Source organism: Mastomys coucha, unplaced genomic scaffold (assembly GCF_008632895.1).
Source record: "Mastomys coucha isolate ucsf_1 unplaced genomic scaffold, UCSF_Mcou_1 pScaffold6, whole genome shotgun sequence".
Lineage (NCBI taxonomy): Eukaryota > Metazoa > Chordata > Mammalia > Rodentia > Muridae > Mastomys > Mastomys coucha.
The window spans coordinates 45,458,877-45,478,399 of NW_022196912.1; the positions used below are offsets into that span (position 1 = coordinate 45,458,877).

General features: G+C 42.9%; 1 protein-coding gene across 15 annotated transcripts in view; it reads left to right on the forward strand.

The window, feature by feature from the left end:
- Positions 1-19,523, forward strand: part of Myt1l (myelin transcription factor 1 like) — a 393,932-nt gene that overhangs the window by 194,810 nt on the left and 179,599 nt on the right. For 14 of the 15 annotated variants that reach the window (XM_031355923.1, XM_031355921.1, XM_031355929.1 and 11 more), the window contains exon 4: positions 5,565-5,700. The exons of the other annotated variant lie outside the window; for it this stretch is intronic. The gene's annotated coding sequence lies outside the window, so the exon portion shown is untranslated. The remainder of the gene's footprint in view (positions 1-5,564; positions 5,701-19,523) is intronic. 15 annotated transcript variants of the gene reach the window in all.

Below are 19,523 nucleotides of genomic sequence, written 5' to 3' on the forward strand. Positions count from 1 at the left end.
TATAGAAGTTGTGTGTATGTGTATATATGTGTATTTTAAGTATATAGGAGGGTTGCACACATGTGTGCATGTGGAGGCCAGAGGTCACTTCCAGTATCATTAGGCAGGATGCTGTCCACTTAGTGTGTTGAGACAGCCTGGAACTCTGTGATTTGTCTAGATTGAGTGAACTTCAAGTTGATGAAATGGTCCTGTTTCTGCTTCCTGAACGTGAGCCATGATGTATAGCTTTATGATATAGAGTCTGGGGTCAGTCTCAGGTCTTTTTACTTGCAAAGCAAGAGTTTTACTGACTGAGCTATCTTCCCACCCCAGTGGTAAAAAGTCTTCACTCTTCCTAACAAACCAGGAGTGAGTGGGCTGAGTGCCTACTGGGAGCCATGATACCCTGTTGTAATTAGCAGTAAGTTGGGCAGCAGGTTCTAACATAATACAGATAAAAGCAAAATGCAAAGCCACAGTCACAGAAACTCAGAAGAGAAGTTGATAAATCAGAATTCATCAACTTTTCCTCAACAAAGAGCCCTGATAAGACACAGAAAGGAGAAGCAAAGGACTGACATAATATTTGAAAATCTTGGTACTGAATCACGACTAAGTATGTAACACACAGCCAGCTTTTAAGAAGTAACAGTTAAAAAATCTTGGTAAGAAAATGGACAAAGACAAGGATCTACGTGTCACTTAAGATGACAGACTGTACAATGGTCAGTCCCAGAATCTATAAGGAAGGGGTGGGCTTAACCCAAGGAGGCAGCACATACCACCAGAATGACTGATGGGATAAAGAGCTAACATACCACACTTGGCAGAACCAGAGAGATGCAGTGATGGTGTGTGACTTGTCACAGCCTTGGTGGAAATCCTTTTAATAGATCTTTTAAAAAAATCAGACTTATAGTATTTATGGAGCCTACCATGGGCCTGGAATAGTCCCAAAAAATGGAAACATAATTCATGTACAAACTTACATGCAAATGTTTGTAGCAGCTTTGTTTTGGAGAACCCCAGAGAAGAATTACCCAGATGTCCTTCAGAGGATGAAAGACTAACCATGGGACAATATGTCATGGGATGCTATTCAACCATGGAGGAGAGAACAAACTGTCAATGAACAAAGCAACCTGGGGAGTCTCCAGAGGAAAATGCTAATTAAGAAAAGCTACTTTTAAGGTCCTGTAGTGTAAGACTCCATTTAAAACATTCTTGGCATAACACAAATACAGAAATATGGGTATCATTCCAGTGGCCTGGGGACAGAGGTGGTAGAAGCTGAGAGGAAGGCTTGCTATAAAAACGTAGCCCAGTGTCCTTGAGTGACTGGTGTTTGACATGCTGACAATGCCAGTGGCTGCTCCACCTACACATGACTTAGTGCTATAAAACTGTACACACAGGGTTAGCCAATGTCTGTCATCTTTGTACCTCTGTAACAAAATCCTCAGAACCAATAACTTAAAAGGGAAAAGGTGATTTTTGACTCCCAGATCTAAGATCACTTCAAGCCCAGGCAGAAGACTACTTCAAGGCTTTGGTGGGTATCAGATGAATGGAGAGGAGCAGGAGGCAGAGCAAGCTCTGTCAAAAGGAGCCAGGGTATCTTAGCTCCCTTCAAGGTCACCATGATTTAAGTACGTCTCACCAGGACACAGCTTCTAAAGTCTATAACATCACCTAATAGGGACACACTGAATATAATGCTTAACAACACACACACACACACACACACACACTGGCGAATTCTCAGCAGCCAAACTATGGCACATATGACACCACATATACATATAGAAATCCATAGGCTAAGGAAAGGGAAGATGACCCAGTGCTACTCTGATACCCTGTAGTTTTGCAAGCTGCAAGGGATGCAGAGAAAAGGGCAAGTGAGATCCCTGTGCCATCCCTCTAACTGCATCTGAATCTCTTCTGTGCCCAGATTCTCTTTTGAGAATGGAGGGAACAGAGCAAGGGAAATAGTGGGGACAGTCTGCTATGTTGCTTGTTTGTGCTCCCTGCTAAACACTCCACTTAGAGCTCATCCCAGGATACATCAGAAGTAAGCACACAGCATATTGGGCATCCAGACACCCTTCACACATTCTCTTCACTAATACTAAGCAACTGGGCAAAGGTGGGGTTTTATATGATCCTGCCAACTTTCATGTGAATTTCTACATAGTGATATATATTAATCAAAGCATGATGTGTAGGTATGTGTATCCTAATATGCAGATGTACACACGCATACACACATGCACACACACGTGCGCGCGCGCACACACACACACACACACACACACACACACACATACATGAAAAAAGCATCAAGAGCCCTGAGGGTGGGGGAGCCTATAATCCATTTGTTACAGGATGCTGTCTTCTAAGCAAATGAGCCTCCACCTTCATCAGATCAGTTGTGCCAACTTGCAGGCTCTCATCACCATCTGTCTTGTTGACTGTTGACATCTCTCATTAGAAGGAGGAGCTGGGGAAAGTCACTGAGCCTTCAGTTAATCTTCCAACCCCTCCTCCCAGGCATTTGTATGCAACTCTGCCCTAATTCCACATGGCCTTGTACCTCTGGAGGTGATTTCTGGGGAAGCTCATCTGACTGGATGATGCCATCTGAGAGTCAATGGGGAAGCCATTATCAAAGGTGGATAAAGACTTTCCAATGTAGCTGCTTTAGGGGTCACCCACACTGTACATGTTCTATAAGCAAGCCCAATAAAACTTACTGGCCCTTGTGCAGGTTATTTATTGTCAACTTTGCACAGTTAGGGTCATATGGGAAGGAAATCTCAATGGAGAAAAGTGCTTTCACCAGATTGGCATACACTAAGTCTGTGAGGCATTTCCCTGATTGTTAGTTGATGTGTCGGGGGCCAGGTAACTATGGGTGGTGCTGCTCCAAGGCAACCCAGATGTCACTCAACAGCGGAATGGATACAGAAAATGTGGTACATCTACACAATGGAGTACTACTCAGCTACTAAAAACAATGAATTTATGAAATTCTTGAGGAAAACCTGGAGAATATCATCCTGAGTGAGGTAACCCAATCACAAAAGAACACACATGGTATCCATTCTCTGATAAGCAGATATTAGCCTAGAAGATTGGGATACACAAAGTACAAACCACAAACCATAAGAAACTCAAGAAGGAAGACCAAAGTGTGGATACTTCATTCCTTCTTAAAAGGGGGAACAAAATACCCATGGAAGGAGTTGTAGAGACTAACTATGGAGCAGAGACTGAAGGAAGGACAATTCAGAGACTGCTCCACCTGGGAATCCTTCCCATATTCAATCATCAAATCTAGACACTATTGTGGATGCCTGCAAGTGCTGGATGACAGGAGCGTGGTATAGCTGTCTCCTGAGAGGTTCTGGCAGTACCTGACTAATACAGAAGTAGAGGCTCACAGCCATCCATTGGACTGAGCACAGGGTCCCCAATTAAGGAGCTAGAGAAGGGACCCAAGGAGCTGAAGGGTTCACAGCTCCTTAGGATGAACCACAATATGAACTAACTAGTACCCTCAGAGCTCCCAGGGACTAAAACTCCAACCAAAGAGTATACATGGGGAGACTCATGGCTCCAGCAGCATGTGTATAGCATGTGTATAGCAGAGGATGGCCAAGTCAGTCATTAATGGGAGGAGAGGACCTTGGCCCTGTGAAGGTTCTATGCCCCAGTGTAGGGGAATGCCAGGGCCAGTAAGCAGAAGGGGGTGGGATGGGGAGCAGGGGAAGGGGAGAGGGAGCAGGGGTTTGTTTTAGTTTTCATTTATTTTATTTTATTTTGTTTTATTTCTTTTTTTTTTTTTTTTGGAGAGGAACCTGGGAAATGAGATATTGTAAATAAAGAGAACATTTAATAAAAAAATAGAAAAAAAGAAAAAGAAAAATAAAGCAAAAAAAGTTAAAAAAAAAAAAAAAAGAAATCAAGGTGAGTAAGCCATAGAGAGTAAGCCAGTAAGTATCTATAGCTTCTGTTTTAGTTCTTGATGCTAAGTTCCTGTCTTAGCTTCTCCTTATAACAGGCTGTAAAGTGTTAAGATGACACAAACCCTGTCATTCCATGTTGCTTTTGGTCATGGTGTTCATCAGCAATAGAAAGCAAACTGGGACAGTTCCCTAGGAAAAACTTTGGTGGACTGGCATGCTGGCTTGTCAAAGGGGCCTCCTGAGGAAGAACTAAGTGTTGTTTATGTCTTCCCAAGGAAGGACTTCTCATACCATTCATTGCTCAGTGGCTTTTCCTTCTACATCTCAGAACTAAGCCCATGAAGACTTGGGTTGGAAAAAGGAAGGATTCTAGACAGGGCCTTTGTCTTGGCCACCACACTAACCTCCTCCTTTTCATGGCTCTCCTGCCTTGGAGGGGATTCCTCCAAGCCTGTGTGCTCAGAGATTGTGAAAGGGTTGTGTTGTGAATCACCTGAAAATGGCAGGCAACAGTCTGGGATACTCAACCACAGCGCCCCCCCGCAAAGAGCTGGAAATTACTGCCAAGCCCCTCCTGGCAAATGAAGGGTCAGTTTGGGGCTCCAAATATGCTTTTCATTTTTTACCCACAAAATTCTGTTTTACAAACACAATCACCTTAATGAAAACTCTTAAGTAAAATAAGAATGTTATTTAAGACATTCCTGTGTTTGATCTGTCAACTTGCTTCAACCTGAGAAGGCAATCTTAATGAAAATTGTCTAGATTTGCTTGGACTGTGGGTTTGTCTGTGGAGTATTATCTTAATTGTTAATGGACAGAGGAAGACCCACCCAGAATGTGGCATCACTTTGTGGTCTGGGCCCTGAACTGTGTGTAAGTTTGAACAAAGCACCTAGCCGAGCATAAGCAGCAGCTTGCTTGCAGTGGAGTGCTTTCATTCTCTCTCAGTGCTGTTGATTGTGACGTGACGTGAGCAGTTATTTGAAAGGCAAGGCTGTAATTTGTAGCCTAGGACTGTAAGCAAAAAGACGTTCTGCCCCTTAGTTGCTTTGGTCAGAGTATTTTATCACAGCATCAGAAATTAAACCAGGATACTTTTATTTATGTATTTATATACTTATGTACCTATTTGGCTTTCTTTCAAAACAGCAAATAACAAACTCTTGCAAGATATTTTGGAGGATGTGACCACAGGCAGGTTTACTATCCTCTGAAGTGAAGAAAATAAAATGTAATCTATGCTTCTCCAATTAGCCTTATGATCTATCACACGATCTCAATGCTTTTTAAGCCAATTACTAGTAACTCTTGTAGCTAGTTTTATTGATATATGATAGTTTTATACTATCTTCACATTGCAATGTTAATTTAACTTGTTTTCTAAAGCAATTTTTCTATAGAGAATGACTGATCATTAATCTGTTATGATATAGGGGGGCAGTGTCATCATCCCCTCAAAGGATGCTTGTGTGCATAGCCTGTTATACCTCACAACTCATTACAAATGCTATGCCAGCAGCACTGTGCCCTGGTAATCACATCCCCCTTGTAGGATTACTTTTTATTGTGACTATCATCAGCTCATTATACTGCTTCTCTATTCTTCTCTAGAGTGACCACATCTGGTAAAAGAGGGGAAGATGTAGTTACTGAGTCCAGTCCAGTGTTTGTGTCTCTCACATTGTCAACAAAAGAAAGGCTCCAGCTGGCCCCAAAGACGTATGGATATTCCAGGAGCCACGTAAAGGTAATGATCTGCCAGCCTTTCTGTGCCTGACATAGGAAAGAATTGTACATTTGCCTTAAAAGTTGCTAATTTGAACAAGCATAAATATATGTTTATGAATGGAGGGGTTTTAATTTGCTAAACAAAGCACACTTTAATCTCAACGATAAAGCAGGGTGTGAAGTTGGAGGCATGCTTCCTGTTGCTAGACCAGGACCTGGGAGTTCTCTCTGATCCAACTGTGGAATTAATGGAAGTGTCTTGCCCTTAATAGGACTGTCCACTCTTCTTAGATATGCAGCACCTCCTTGGTGCTAACTCCTGAGAAGTTGGATCTGTTTCCATTTTTAGTTCTCTTTAGAGCTTCCATGTTTAAGAAGGGGGTGTTTGTATTTAGGACCTCACTGCATGGAAAGGATACACAGTCCGTTTTTGATGGATCTTTCTCAACGCCATGAGAAACTGCAAGCTGTCCCTTTACAGAATTCCAAGTTATCACTGAGCTTCTGTCAGAAAAATGAACTGTGATAAAATAACACAGCATAGCAGGAAAGTTCACCTTAGCTGTGTCTAGTCACATAGCTCAGGGATCCTGCAAATACTCACATACTTGTATGGCTTTCAGCATCTCTTTTCTGAGTTCTACATATCTACACATCTCAGCTTGGTACCCATCAAGCAGCAGCTCTTCATTTCCTCCCAAGCAGCCTCCATTCCTCCTCTTGTCCCTAGGATTTTGGGCTCTCAGAGCCTTTGTTTGGGTAGGACCATAAAGCATCTGTCCATCCATGACTGTCCTCTTTGCTTCACATATTAGTATATTATGTGCTGTATGTCAGAATTCCTTTCCTTCTTAAGGCTGAATGATATTTTAGTATAGAGTCTTATCACTGGATACATGCATGCTTCTCTGCCTTTCACCTATCAAAGACTGATGCTGCCATTAACTCCGGGTGGATAACTTCAGATTCAGTTCATTGTTTTAAAAAAATCCTGAATATGTCTCTGTAAGCAAAAGTGTGGGTCACATGGATCATATGGGGTTGTTACATTTGTGAGGATTTTGTAGTTGGGCTAGATACCATTTTATACTTCCTGAATACCGTATAGTTTTCAATTTATCTACACCCATAGCCATTCTAGTGTAAAATGGTGTATCACTGTAGTTTTGATTAAAATTTCTATAAAGATTAATGATGTTGAATATATTTTAACATACTTATTAGGAAATTGTATTATTTTAACCAAGTACAGTGGTTCATGCCTGTAGAGATCATGTTAGTTAGAGAGACTAAGGCAGGAAGATCAGTATGAGTTTGATGTCAGCCTGAGTTATACAGTGAATTTCAATCTGGCCTTGGCTATAGAGTAAAGTCATATTTCAAAACTCGAGAAGGAGGAGGAGGAAGCAGAGGACGAAAAACCTTTATATCTTTTTGTAGAGATATAAGATTTCTTTAATTAGGTCATTTTTGCAGTTATAAAAACTCTTTCTATATTATAAATATATACAAAATTTTATCAGAAATGAATTTTTCAAGTACTTTTTTCATTTTATAAGTAGCATTAACTCTATTGATATTGTCCATCAATTTATCAAAACTCTACAATTTAAAAAATGATATAGTGCAACTTATTTTTCTTTGTTCCTTGTACTTTTGTCTTCATATTCAAGACTTGTCAGACTTGGTGTTGTGAAGCGACTCCTCTACATTATCCTAAAGGGTTTTATACTTTTAGCATTTACATTTCTGTCATGGTCCACCCTCAAACAAAAGTTGGTTTTATTACAGACTTGAGGTGAGGATCCAGCTTTATTCTTCTGCATGTAGGTTTCTAGTTTTCCTGGCATCGTTCATTGAAGACTTCCTTTCCCTCATATCTTGATATTCTGTCAAATATCATTTGGTGTTGTGTGCAAAGTTGGGGATCAACTGTTTGTCCTGAGTTTTTGTCTCCCTCCCCCACGCCCTGGCAACTGTAAACTGCTTCAGTTATAGTAACATGGCACAGTAATTCATTGGTTACTCAGAGTCTTTTGGGATTCCATGTGGATTTTAGAATAGTTCTTTGAAAAGTGAGGTTTTTGAGCAGGATCACATCAAGCATGTGAGTTGCATGGCTAAGATTCTTAACTGGAAATATACACTGTTCTCACTCTTTCTAATGATGAGTTTCATACATTGCAATTTATACATGTAACATGACTTTAATTCCTTTTCTCAATCCAAAAAATAATATTTATATTTTACTACCTACTTTTTCTGAGTTTGGTTTAGTAAACAATTAGCTCTTCAAATTCTGGCCTAAAGATGTTGTTTCATTCTTGAACAACTTTGTTTGCTGCTGGTAACTGGGTGGGTGCTGATATTGGTTGAAGGTTCCATAGAATCTCTACCACGGCATGAATAGTGCTCATTATAATAGACTAGAGACTCTCAAACATAGGTGTTTCCAGGTCAAAGGGCATCATTCATGACCACACTCAACACTAACCATGAACAGAAGCTTGTGTGTGGGAATAGTTGTATGCACCTGTCAGCTCTCACGGGCTGAAGTTATATAACCCTGCACATATTCACCCCCTCTGCACAACTACCAGTCTCACGGAAGAGAGGCACCTGCTATTCTCACCCAAAGTACAGAAGGCTCCATTAACTTAGCAAGGAGCCTAGGATAATCTTTAGGAGTAGCCCGGGTATATATGAATGGAAGAATGAAGGTTGTTGCAGATCCTGTTTCAACATCTGTCACCAACCCCAAGTAGCCACTATATTTCAGATGTTAATCGAAATCCATTTCCAGTTTAAGAAAAATATTAAAATGCTGGGCATGCTGGTGCACATCTGCAATCTTAGGGCTTGGGAGGTGGAGGCAGGAAGATCAGTTCAGGCCAACCTTAGCTATATAGTAACTTTCAGGCCAAACTGGGTTATATGAGATCTAACAACACACACACACACATTAACTAAAGGCCTATGCTGGGTTCAGGAAACTTCTCCCAGTCTCTGTACCTGTTTTTATGGTTGCAACAGTGGCAGGAACTTTGTCTCTTGAGATGTAAAAATAAATAAGAGGAGACCACTGCCTTTTAGGAGCAGTCCATGGAAAGGGATGTAGAGAGTGTGGGACTCAACCCATTTCCTAGTTAGATCAGGAGCTCATTCACATCATACCACATCAGTAAGAGGTCTGTGTAGGACAAGTTAGGACAGCAATAGAATGGAAGTTACAGAGCTTCAGTAATCCTCTCATATGGAGCACAGAACAGATAAGTCCCTCCAAAAATGTACACATCCTCCCAATCCTAGAAATAACAGGTCAGTCCATACTCTCACCTGCTGGTGATTCCATCTACCCAGGATCCACACCACTGTAGATTGCCCTGGTGCTTTTCCTTCAGCCCTACCTCAGTCAGTAGAAGGATCAGCTCTGCCTGTTAAGCAGCCATATTGTCTACACATCAATCCCACTACTTTCAAGGTCCCTCACTTCTCACTGTGCAGTCCTCTGGTCCCCAGCCTTGTCTGTCCGCAACTGATAACTTCTTTAAGCATCTCTACCTAAGGACTTTGGGCCTATTCTTACAGGAGACATAGAAGTGCCAGGGAACGGTATGTAGACCCAGAGCATTTATCCTGTCCTCTCATGTCCCACTTACCACTGTGACTGCTAAGCTATGAACACCTGTGATGCGCTGCAGCTGGTGCAGAAGCAATCTAATTCACTGCACAGTTCCCAAGGAGAAAGCTCACTGGCCATCCCATTTCCATGCTAAAGATACAACTGAAAATAAAATCAATATCTGTTTCCGGAGACACACGTGGACCGCATTCTGAATGGTGACAATTTTAACAAGGATCATGTGCTCAGAAGGAGAAATCCAGACGTGGCTCCAGATTTATAAACCAGTGTTCCTCTCCACTGAGAAGGCCGTACTTCCAGCAAACTTTAACTCAGATCTATTCCTGCGAAGCCTTAGTTGGGTGTTAAGGGATTATGCCAACGTCAAGTGAGATGATGTCCATCTAATTAGCTGCAAACAGAGTTCACAATAGCTAAGCGTGTATTAATGCCTACTTGTGCCAACCTTGGTATTAAATGTACTGTTTAGCATACTTCATCCTCAAAATAACCTGTGAAATTATAGCTTCTTACCTATATTCATAATCACAACTTATATTAGAGCAAAATACTATACAAAGTAGTGTATAGTACTGCGAACTTAGAGATTACAGGTGATGAAATAGCCCAGGAGGGATTAGACATAGATAGGCATTTTACCTTTGAACCCATGTCTCTGACTACTTCCAAGCTATGCAAAGTCAGAAGTCCTGTGTCATTTGTATTTGTCCATGTACATGTGTAATAGATTGTGCACAAAGAGCTTGCAAAACTGCAGGGATGCTGCTAAATCAGCTGTCCTGATGTGTGGATCAAGAGGTTCTTGTTTATTTTTGTTTGTGGATTACAATTTATTTTCTCTGAAACAGGGTCTCACATTGTAGTTTATTAGTCTGTTTTGGTATTTACTATGTAGCCCAAACTGGCTTTGAACCCATGACAATCCTCCAGTCTCAGCCTCCAGAGTATATTTGTGCCTACTTCACCACTCTCACAGATTTTTTTTTTTGCCTAGAAAACAACCTAATAATTATAATTTTGAATCCTGCTTTCAAGATCCTAAGTCCTTTTCAACTGTTCATCATGATTCATTTGTAATGTTTTATTTGAATTCTTGTGACTTCATTACAATATAAGTTATAAATATTACAAAGAGTTAAAAATACATAATTTGTTTTAGCTTTGATTTTCCTGGAATTTATCTTAGAAAATCATAAGAAACTTGCCTTTCTCGTGACTTGCACTTTTGAGGTCATAGGCCACCAGCCTTCTGGAAAGTAGACTACCAAGTTACCATTCCTGTCCTCCCTGGAGTGTGATAGAAACAACCCTCTATGTTATTCATTTCTTCACCCTGAGGACAGTGCAGCCGTAGTAGCCTGTGGGTGTTTGGATGGAAACAAAGTTGAGAAGTGGGCAGGGGCACTTGGGCCCATCCATGTTGCTGGTGGGTGGGAACTCAGAGAGCCACATACTGGAGGGGATTTAACTAAGTAGCGTGATAGAAGGCCAATGAGCAGCAGAGAGATGTCTTGGTGAGTGAGTAGAAGTCAGCCATATGAGTGTCCTGTAGGATGGAGCCTATGATCTAGGTTCTTAAGAAGCTTGGGTGAGCCTGGAAAAAAAAGATTCCCCAATAAAGAAACACATGCATAAACAGAATTAGATGAGTGTGTGAAGAGGAATAAGTAATATAAAGAAGAAAGAAGAGTGGGCGTGTCGCTGCTAAAATCTGTGGTGGGAAGAAACCTTTCCTGCTGGGAAATTGTATCCTAGTAGTTAAGCTAAATACTGACTGGTTTACTGCTTTCAGACTCAGTTTACACCCTCTCCTTGGCTCTTAATTTTTTTTTTGACAGAAAGATTGGGTACCATCTTTCTACTAGGGATCAAGTATTATTATTAGTCCTAGAGAAGAATATCCTGCTGAAATAGCAAGTACCATATTCCGTTTCAGGGTCTTTCAGTTAAGCCTTCTTATCTGTTTGCAATGGTTCCCTTTATATGAAGTCTACTAAACTGACCCTTTCAAAGTTCTGTCCATAAATAGCAACATGTGGCCATGGCCTGGCCAGCCCACTGTGTGGCCAGGCCAGAAGCAAGACACTCAAGCACCTGCTGCAGGCACCACAATAAAGATGGAGTACACAGTAGAGAAATGGAAGAGAAAGTGAAGCTGGGGGTTCATATATGGTGGAGAAAGATGGAACTGGAATCTAGACAGCAGTGAGGAGCAGGTGGATATGAGGCAGCCATGGCAAGGTCCTGGCCTGGGCTGCCACCAAGGGCCATGTCTGGGTCTGTGGTCCTGCTGTATCTGGGTTCTGTGTTGATATCTGTGGCCCAAAGGCCAAATGGATGTCTGTAGTCTGAGCTGCCACAAGAGACCATGTGACTCTCTGAGGGTTATGCTGCCTGGGAGACACATGATGATCTGAGTGGCCTGCATTGCTACCTGAGGCCATGGGCACATCTGGGTCCATGCTGCTGCTGGGGGACCTGTCTATGGGAGTCAAAGACTATGTTGATGTCCCAGGAGCGTGTTACCACCAAAGGCCATTCAGATGTCCGTAGTCTAGACTACTATCTGAGGCACTGCGCTGAGCTGGCCCAGCCCTTCCCTGGCCACCACACTCAAGAGAGCTAGCACATTATAGAAGAACCTGGCAGCTAGAGAACAGGTGAGCCAGCCCCAAGGGCAAGAGCATAGGAGAGCTGGCACTGCCCCTATTCTGTTGTGGGGTGGCTTGGGTGAAGGAGAGATGCCCTATTGCCTTACCCCTCACTGCCTATGGCAGGTAGGAGAGCTGGTCCTAAGGTCACAGAGCAGCGGGAAAGCTGGCTCTGTCCCTCATTGGCTGCAACACTCAGGAGAGTGGGCCCTATACCTTACCTGGGCAGTACAGTACAGCTGGCCCAGGTGGTAAAGGGGTGCATGAGCTGACCCTAAGGACATGGGAGCAGGAGAGTGACCCTCTCCCTTACTAGTTATGGCATTGGGTGAGCTAGCCAGAGAAGTGCTGGAAAGCTCACGTTGGTGGTATGGGTGCAGGAGAGCTAGTGGGCTGACTAACTCAGCTACGTTCCAGGCCGAGATCCAGGGCTTTGTGTTGGCCCACCTCAACATCTATCTACCCCATATATGATTTTCTGGAATGCATGAAAGGGCCAGTCCCGCAGATCCAAATTTGCAGGATCTCTACAACACATGGCAACAGTATATCCAAAAGGAGTTCCTGTGAGGATCCAGTATAGATAGTGTAGCAGAAGCCAGAGGCATTGAAAGAGACCAATAACTCATTGTAATGAATATTTGCAAGTAGAGATGAGTGGACAAAAGGGTATACTGTGTGACACACTGTGACACTCTACAGCTTCCATGACAAGATTTTCTTTTTCAATTTTATCTTATTTTCTTTTCTTTTGGGGGGAGGTTGCAAGGGCACAGGGTGGAAATGAAGGGATGGGAAGATGAGTGGGATTGGGTGCATGATGTGAAATTAATAAAGAATGAATAATTTTTTTTTTAAATAGAAGCATGTAACTTGGTTCAATATTAGAATCACTGTACAACACATTTGCCAAAGAATGTTTAGGGAGATATATTCTTTCCCTTTGCACCTAGGAAGTCTATCATGCAGCCAGACTGTCCAGAAGTTTCTAGAACCATCCTTGTTGGGCACATGAGGGGCTAGATGCATAGCTTAGTTTTCTTTTAGACATACTCTAATGTACAGGATAAAACCTATGTTAGCTATATTATATGTGAAGCCTTCATAAATGCAGAGATTCATGAAAAACACTTAGGTAGAAATGAAACTGCTTGCTATTCATTAACCACCAGTTAAGTCTGAAGGGGCCCTTGCTCTTTGAACATGGATAATATAGAAAAGACTGAATCTTCCCTTATCAGAAACACTTTGAAGTTGAAGTAAAAAAGGCCCAAGTCCTGGGGTAGACATGGTTGTAACTCTGCACATGTGAAAACAAAACAAAACAAAACAAAAGCAGCAAGGCTGGAATATCATAGACATGGAGAGATGTAAGATACAGAACTAAGCATGGTGACAGGAATCACAGCACATAGTAGGTGGAGGCAGAAAGATTAGGTTTTAAGGTCATCCTTAACTACATAGAAAGTTAGAGGCTAGCCTACGCTTCATAAGGCCCAATCATCTCAAACAAACAAACAAGCAAACAAACAAGCAACCAAAACAATTAAAGGATTGAATTTGGCAGGAATATTAACTGGAAATGGGCAGAGGATTTAGAAGACATTCTTGATTTCACGTTAGAAAAGATGCTCATACTGCTCCAGTGGGGACTGATGCTCAGCTTAGATTATGTGTTTACTGACACCCACCAAGTAGGTAATGGTGCTGTAAGAGTGTGGCATAGCCACTTGAAATAGCACTAAACTCAAGGAAGGCCTGCCCTGCACAGCCACTCCTCCTCAACTGCTGCATGTGCAAAGCCTGCATGCCGAGGGGCGCATGCCAGTCTTGATGCTTTCTACATTCACTTCAGATATTCAACTTCCGCCTTCATATGACTGTCATGATCATTGCATCTATACCCCTGAGGGCTATGGTAAGGGTTGGATGAATTTAAGTGGCACTTGTCCCATGGTAAGCCTAGTAGAAGTGTAACTGTGTTTGTGACATTTATTGAAGTTTTACTGGTAAGAGCAGGGTTTGGGGAAATAACACAAACATTCATCCATGGGAGACTAGCTAAGAAATTGTGCTGCATTTATCTCATGAGACACTATGAGATTTTAATGAGTACGATTATGTGAACCTAACCAGTCATCTCAAGATATGATGTTACACAAAACTCTACAGGATACAGGGATTTGTTTAGTGTCATTTTGTGTTTTAAAAACACCTTTATTTGTGAGTATTTGCAAGGGAAATCAAGGCCACCAGGGAAGGGAATGGAAGAAGCTCCCTCAGAGGGGAGATTCTTTTGCATAGCCTCGCGGCAGATGTTCACAGGCCATTGTGATATGTCTGCCTGTGTTCTTCCCTATAAGCAATGATCATGCTAATAATCACTGAATATTTACATAGAAACTCTATAGACTAGCATAATAAATGTGCCCCAAAGACACAAACTCAAAGTGGCTCTGTGGAATAAGAAGGAATCCCACTCAGGTAGTGATGTGCTCCCTAGACATGCGGCAGGGACACACCAGAAGAGAATGCTGAGTTAGAGTGCAATGGTACAGTGATGCCTATACAAGGCACAGAGAGAGCTGGCCCTCTGACAGAACAGGGCTCTCATATAGGGCTATATAATCCGAACACATGGGAGAGGACACAGAGACAGGAAGTTCCTCGAGAATAAGCCAAGATATTTGATGAGAATTGTAGCTCTGACTTGGGAAGAGGCACTGGAGTCAGTGCATGCATGGTGCAGCCCTATGAGAGTGGACACAAGTCATTCTCACACGTCTTCAACATGCTGCTCGGGCCTCCCAGAGCCTCATGAGGAAGCAGAGGTGAAATCAGTCCACAGCATAGGGTCTATTCCAACATGGTGTTTTGTGAGCTGGTGGGTGGTTCTGAGGATGATCTGTAAATTACTCAGCTCTTGCGTACATTTTCCATGTATCACTCTGTGGGAACCTGTCCCAGGCCCTCACCCAGCAGGCTACTGGGCCAAGGCCTACTGTTTCACTACCCTGGTGGGCATGTTTACACCCATGCAATGCTGCCTAGCCCACTGGAAGCCTGCTTTAGAGCCCACACTCTGCACAGTGTGAGGGATGAGGCTCATCTCCCATCGTTTCATGGGAGAGTCACACGCCCAACTCTCATTAGTGTTAATGGCAGCTTCTTACATAAATTTTACAGGGAGGGAATGTGGGAGGCAAGCCACTTTCTTTTACTCCTCACAGGTTTTCTTACCACAGGCTTCATTCCTCTACTCTGGAACTGGCTTCTGTGTGTTATCAGGTACCTTGCACTCGAACTGCCAACTCTCTTTACTACTTGGTGCTGGACTGTAAGCAGCACTCTGTGCTCACGTGTTCAAACACCTCCTACTTGTGCCATCCGCTTGGCAAGCACAGATATCCAATTAGTGCAACGGATCCAACGAATTCCCATGTGTCGCTTGTACCTGCTGTGAATGTCACTCTGCTCAGTGATAATAGGGCCTGGTCCCAAAATAGAGGGAGGGGGTAGAGGGCCAGGAAGACAGTCCTTAGTGAGAGCTGAAGTATATTTAAAGTGACTACAGACACCAGCCCCTTCTGAAGAGAGAGCCAGCCTGTGATGCCAATGTGAATTCAGGAGAAGAGGCGAGATGGATCCATCACCTGGTCTCTATCCTCTCTATGGGTATAAAAGGACAAGGCTCGACCTGCTCCTGCCATCCAGTATCCACTCTTTCCCCAGAAAGATATAAATATGAAGCACAAAGAAGAAAGAATCCGTCTCTGGTCTTCAAAATGATAATCAGTGTCTTCCCCTCTGTTTTAAGTACCTTCTGAGGTCAATTTGACCTAAACCTTTGGTCAGCTGGCAAGAGGAATCATCAACTGAAGAACTGCCTATATCAGATTGGCTTGTTGCCATATATCTGTTGTGATGTTTTCTTGGTTGTTGATTGAGGTGGAAGGGCCAAGTACACCATGGGTAGTGACACTCCAAGTAGGTGGGCCTGGTATATACAAGAAAAGTAGCTGAATGTGAAGCTGGAAGCAAGCCTATAGTTAGCAGTCTCTGTTGTCTACTTCAGTTCTTGCCTCCAGATTCCTGCCTCCAGATTCCTGCCTGGAGTTTCTGCCTTGGCTTCATGATGGCGTTTAACCTATAACTCAAATAACTTCTTTTCTTTCCAAGTTGATTTTGGTCTTTATGTTTATTGCAAGAAACTAAAAAACTTTCCAATCAATCAAATACCCCCTGGGTCCCAACAATGGCCTCATCTCTGACAAAGATGACATGTAAATCAGCATTTGTTCCTGGGTGTTCAGATGACAGACTTTTGCACACATATTCACAATTCATACCTTCATCGCCCATACAACAAACATCGCAGGGCACTGAATGACTTGGTGTAAAAAATCTGTAGATTTTGTTGGCGTGTGTGTGTGTGTTGAAGGGGGCAGTGTGCACAGCAAACGGCACCCTTTGTGAGCCTTCTTCCAGGCTGGGACAGAGGCTAACCCATGGTCTGAGCACACCACTGGAGCCTGAGTCAGCCAGTACTAAACAGAAAGCCTGCTGTTTGAGGAGAGAAGAGGAACAGGATGTGTGGCCTCCATAACTGCACATGGAAGAGAAGCTGTGGCATGTGAGGCTTAGAATGTTTCCACAGCATACCCAAGAAATGACAGAATATAAGCTAATGGTAGGAAGGTTTAAAAGACTACTTAATTAGTGAAAATGCTACCACACTGTGAGCCTGGACCATGTATGTTATTTCATATGACACTCATGCACCTGAAATGATGGCAGTCATGATGACTGTATATCAAGGGAAGTCTTAAAGATATAGGTTGGTATAGAGCTAGGCTCGGGATGGAACTTGGGCACTGGAGGCCCTGCTCTTAACTGCTACTCAGTATGACTCCCCAGGGGCCAGAGTGATGAGAAAGTGAGGGAGGAGTAGACAGAAATATTCTTCAGCAGTGGAGGGCCACCACTCACAGGCCCAGGGACCCTACACTCTAGCCCTGCAAAAGCGATTGCTGTCACTGGTCTTTTGTTGATACAACAGTAGGCATAGTCTCTAAAGACAATGAGGAAAGGAACAAGGATTGAGTGTATTTTAGGGAAAGCCAGGCAGGAGGGCAGCAAAGGGGATTCATGCAAGCACATGGCTACCAGAGGCACCAGAGACTCATGTGAGTAGGGTATGGTCTTCTGGTTTCTTCTAGCCTTAGCCTAATGAAGACATAGCACAGTAGGAAATAAAACTGAGGGTTGTACTTCTTTGGAGAAAACTATTAACAACAAGCCATGGAGTTCACAGGCTATTACAGTAATTCTACAATGACTCCACAACTGGCATGAACAAGATGAGGTACTGAGGGCCAGTAAGAAGGTAGCAGATCCACTGCAAGAAACATTGGCCCTTGCATGGTTGCTCAAAGGCTTGTTGAGGTCAAAGTGTGGGAGAAAGAAAGCAAAGAATCTAGGAAGGTAGAGTCCTGACAGAACCATGAGTTTATGGTGACAAATGTGGTATTGCTGTGGTCAGTTACTGGTGGCAGAGGAGTCAAGGGAGCCAGGCTTTGGAGGGGCCATTGGAATGGAGACAGACATCCTGTGGACTATTGCAGAGGGTGGTTTGGCAACAGTCACTGTAAACTAGGAAGTAAAATCCCCAAGGAAGGTTCCAGGGACCACATGGGGAATATATGTGAGGTTAAGGTGAGCAGAGAGTCACCTTAGAGAGAATAGGCTGGAATCCAGTACCACACATTCCCTTCCAGCTTCTACCCATGGGCCTGATAGAGCTTTATGGAGACAACATCAAGATGCTGAGAAGGTGGATACAAGGAGAGGACTCCAGAGAGCGAGACAGAGGTGAAAATTAAAGAAGGAAGGAAAATTGAAAGCTAGGGTGAAGACATGAGAAGGCAGAAAGCTGACCTGAGAACATACAGCCTAGGATGGCAGGAGCTAACAATGCAGGAGTGGCATCAGAGAGCTGGGCATAGAGATACAGGCATCATCCTGGAGCAATGGGTGACGGGAGGCCTAGAGTGCTGAATATGAGTCAGGCCCTGGGTGGAGTGCCAAAGCCCTTTCTCCATTTGTGCCAAGACTCCATAAGAAAAGAATGAGCAATTTCATGGGATTTCTGTTGTAATTTATCCTTCATCAAAGATAAGGTATCAGAACAGGGTTTCTGAACGAAAACCATGTAACTAAGTTTAAAATTTGTGGCATTACCAGTTGAAGTACCAAAATAATACAAAAATGTGACCTATATTAGACAGGTTATCTTTCAGTTGGGTACCATTTTCAGTGTTCTTCCCAAGCTTGGTACCAGGATGCAAGGATACTCATGACCTCAAAACCAAAACTCTACCAATGACACTGGCTTCATAAGTGAGCCACAGGTGTTGAGAGGGGCTGCACTACACAGTTTCTTCATGTCGGCTTCAGTACAGAACACCTGAAGAAAGACCCTTTCACAACCAAAGCCTTGAGTTCAAAGACCTGCATATGCTGGGCAAACAACCAGAATCTGGCTACAGACAGCTGAACTGTAGATGTCTGACTTCAAACCATCTGCTGAGTCAGATGTGGTATGGCATGAGTATAGCTCCAGAACTCACAAGGCTGAGGCAGGAAACACATTACCATTTAAGCTAGTTAATATAAGACTCTATTAAGAGAAAAAAATCTGCTTAAGCTATATAACAGAGGTATGTTGAAACCCCAGCTGTCTAGAAAACCTCTAGGGAAGCCAAGGTGCATAAAGACGGACGAGAGCCAAGATATACCATGGTCAATAGATGGGCAAATGGGTGATATTGAGGCAATGAGGTAAGAACTCATTCACTGCCCAGAGTTAGGTGGAGCCCTGACAGAGGTTCTTTCTAGTGTTCATTCACTTGATAAATAACAAGGGATATCTTTTTATGTAGAATCCTCAGTTCATATCCAGGTTCAAATCACCCTGCAATGCTTTGAGCCACACTCTGGAGCCATTCTAATGACCAGGGTCAACAGACCTGTTATTCCTCCCCTCCTGCAACTGAACCCATTAGGGGAGAGAAAAGGGGCTTTAGGCTGGCTGCAGGTGACCCTGTGTATAGCAGCTTCATAGTCTCCACCATCTTCCAATTGTACATTTAGGCCATGCAGTTAAGTTCCCATCTTTCTCCAAAGCCCCAACTAAATGAAAAAAATACAGTATAATCAGAAGACGTGCAGTCATTCACCAAGAGATGATTTCTATTCATCCACTACGTGAGACTGTGGGAGGGTCAAACCTCAGGTATTTTCAGATTTGTGTGTGTGTGTGTGTGTGTGTGTTTGTAGTTCATAAGCTGACACAACTTTTCAGAAAGGCCAGCCTAAAACGCCCCTGTTCTTTACCAAGGCTTTTTGTCTCCTCTTGCTCTTCTTACTTTCCTGAGTCTAAGTACATTGGTTACTATAGCAATAGTATCAGTAGGAGACATTTTATAAATGTAGTAGGAATCAGTTACTCATTGACAGATTTTTTTTTTTTTTTTTTTTTTTTTTTTT